General features: G+C 34.9%; 1 long non-coding RNA gene across 3 annotated transcripts; it reads right to left on the bottom strand.

Moving 5' to 3' along the window:
* On the bottom strand, nt 424–2800 carry LOC107634597. Of its 3 annotated transcripts, XR_002358544.1 has the most exons (4): nt 2584–2800; nt 2236–2338; nt 743–780; nt 424–461 (listed from the first exon to the last, which is right to left on the bottom strand). It is a non-coding gene; the product is annotated as an uncharacterized LOC107634597 (long non-coding RNA). The 3 variants fall into 3 exon arrangements; XR_001619003.2 differs by lacking the exon at nt 743–780 and having other exon boundaries at nt 430–461; nt 2584–2772; XR_001619004.2 differs by lacking the exon at nt 424–461 and having other exon boundaries at nt 602–780; nt 2584–2771.

Here is a 3099-nt window from a genome sequence, read left to right as displayed (position 1 = left end):
AGAAAGAGAAAGAGAATTAAGGAGAGAGAGAAATTAAATATTAAATAATAAATAGTAGTAGAAGTCTAGAAAATAACATGTGATAGCCACAGTTGCTACCCACAATTAAGAGGTTCATAGAGGGTATCTTGTAAAGAGTTAACCATTTCCGAAATTAAAATCCGCATCACCCATCAATTAAATGTTAGACTTCTATAATACATTACCATCATAAACTGCATAGCCCAGCAAGGAATCCAGCAAAATTTGCTAACGTGAAAAATTAATCAATGATCCAATGTGGTAAATTGAATCTACATATGCTTCAATATGTATTACTGAATGATCCCTTGTATACTTGCAACAAAACAATCGTGAGCAAACAAATACCTTAGATAGCCCGGGGGGGATTGTAACAAGATCTTATCTAAAGGCAATGAGCTGTATAGTTCATCAACATCGCTGAATTCATCAATGTCCTCCTGCAGAAAAATGAAAAATAGAATAAATAGAATAAGAAATAGTCTTAGAATAATATCATACCAGGTTTACACTCAAAATAGAATAAGCAAAGTTTGGAAGCTAGTTGCAAGTTTTATTACTAGACTCATATCAGAGCTTAATTTCTTAAATTTTCACCATCACCAACACCAGGAAGTAAAACACAGCACAAAAAGAAAAGATATTTGATTACCCTTTAAGGTCAAGAGTCAAGACAGAGAAGCATACTCAAAATAATTCAGCAGAGGAAAAAGAAAGTTACCTAATAATGAAGAAGATATGAACCTTGAGTGCAGAATTCTACAAAATTGAGTTAAATATAGTTGGATAACACAAACTGCAACATACTACACAAACTGCAACATAATCACTCATATTTCAACAACTCATGACAAAATTGAGTAGCAAAACATATCAACTTCAGAAGAAAAAACACACACAATTTGAATAACACCTTTACACTACTTGAGTTGCTTCCTTTTGCTTGAGAAATAAAGAGAACTAAATAGAAGTAAGCAAAACAAAGCAAACATAGTTCAGTTATTGCCTCATAAACTAGTTCCCAAACTGCAAAACAAAATGGTTCTAAGTGCCTAAGAAGCAAGTCCAAAATCAAAGAAATAGCTCAACCAGTGTCCAATACACACATCAAAATAACAAAAAAGTGGTGAATTTTTTCTCAAAGAAAAAATCTTCTTTTACATATAAACCACGACCATCCATAATCAATTTTGTTCTAACTAATCTAATTTTACATGAAAATCGATGAAAAGTATAACATTATCATCACCATCGTCCGAATCGAACCCATTGTTTTTCTTTTTCTTCTAAGTAACTCTCACTTCTTCTATTATTATTATTATTTTTATTTTTTCTGAAAAATATTCTCCCAAATTACATATTATCTTTCTTTCTTTCATTTTTTGGTGGTGAAATGATGAAACTAAAACATTGTACTATTGAGAAGAATGATAAAAACAGAAAGTAATAAGCGAGGGGAAAAAATAAAGAAATAAACTGTTATTTAGAAATTAAAGGATGAAAAAGAAGGAGAGAGAGAAGATTAAAAAGAATGAGTAATGATTAACAATCACAAATCTTTTGCAGAGAGTGGTGAAGGTGGCTAAATGGCGAAAAGAGCGCTCTCCCTCTTTTTTGCTTTCAAAACTCAACCAGCAACTATTACAAATATTTAAAAAATATTAACTAGAGTAATAACAAGAGTTAACAGCCATTCCAATAACAAGAGTCAACAGCCATTCTACTAAAATTGTTCAAAAATAAATATAAAAAAAAGAAAGTCCAAGACAGCCAGCCTAAAAGAAGCAGAAGGAATAAAATGAAACAAGGACTACAACATGTTAATCAAATCTAAGTGTAAGGACATGTTAATCAAATAATGAGCTGCACTACATGTTTGATGTTGATGACCTGAGACTGAAATGAAACAAGGACTACAGCATACACTAATGTGTCTAAGTGCTTCTTTTCACTGCTATTTTAGGGCTTTAATTAAATATTGAACAGAGCTAATGCAAAAACATTGAACAGAGCAACGGCAACAGAGCTAAACAACTAAAGAGATTACTCATTTATAGCTTTGCTTAAAAGAACCAAAAAAGAACCAAAGAGGCAAATAGAGAAATTGAGATTGGAGCAGTTTTTTCTGAGATCTGAGATCTGAGATCGGAGATCAGAGAAACACCTTAATAGAAGTAAGCAATAGAAGATCTGAGTTCAGAGAGAGAGACACACGTTAATAGAAGTAAGCGAAAGAAGACCTGAGATCGTCGTCAATCACCCCCGCACCAACGTCAATCCAATGCTTCAACGGAAGACCCAAAAATCCCTAACAGAGCTGCAGAGAAATAAAAACCCCCCAAAAATCAGCACCAAAAGCAATTTTCAAATCCTAACCCAAACAAAAACAAAGAAATCGGTGCCTTCTGGAATCGAAATGCTGATGTCAGTAGCCACTAGAGCCTTGCCTCTCGCCGGAATTTTGTGCAAAAATAAAACAGCATCATTTTCGATTTTGGCTTCTCTATGTACGAAAATAGCATTTCGGTTTCAGTTTCAGTTTAACTTGAGAGGGAGAGGTACCTGGAGAGATCGTAACCGGCGGAGAGAGGAGAAGCCCTAGAAGGAAGAAGGCGTTGTCGGAGAGCTTCTTTACACTGAAGAAATGAGAGTGTTGTATGTTCAGAGAGGATAGAAGCCCTAGCTAGAAGGAAGAACGGCGTTGAATGAGCCAGGGATTGTAATTTTTTTCTTTTTATATGCGTGTGAAAATGGCGGTTCAAAACCGCCATAATCACCAGAACCGCCAAAATATATAAAGCCAATTACGGCAGCAGAAAAAATTGCCATAATGACTCGATAATATGACGGTTCTTTAAAACCCCCTTAATCTCCATGCCATTTTAACCCTTTTTTTTGTAGTGTCCCCCCCTCCTTGAGTCCGTCCCTGGGTGGGGTGTAAAGATAAATGCAGCTAGTCAATTTAAAGTAGTCCGACCTATTAAGGCATTATAAGCGGACATAACGTCGACCACAATGTAGTTAACGGTTAACGTTCTTGACCTCGTGCCTTTACCAAAGGTGGTGTATAATGAGATG

Source organism: Arachis ipaensis, chromosome B03 (genome assembly GCF_000816755.2).
Source record: "Arachis ipaensis cultivar K30076 chromosome B03, Araip1.1, whole genome shotgun sequence".
Classification (NCBI taxonomy): domain Eukaryota; kingdom Viridiplantae; phylum Streptophyta; class Magnoliopsida; order Fabales; family Fabaceae; genus Arachis; species Arachis ipaensis.
The sequence above is the reverse complement of the archived record's forward strand: the minus strand, read 5'-3'. Positions and strand labels throughout refer to the sequence as shown.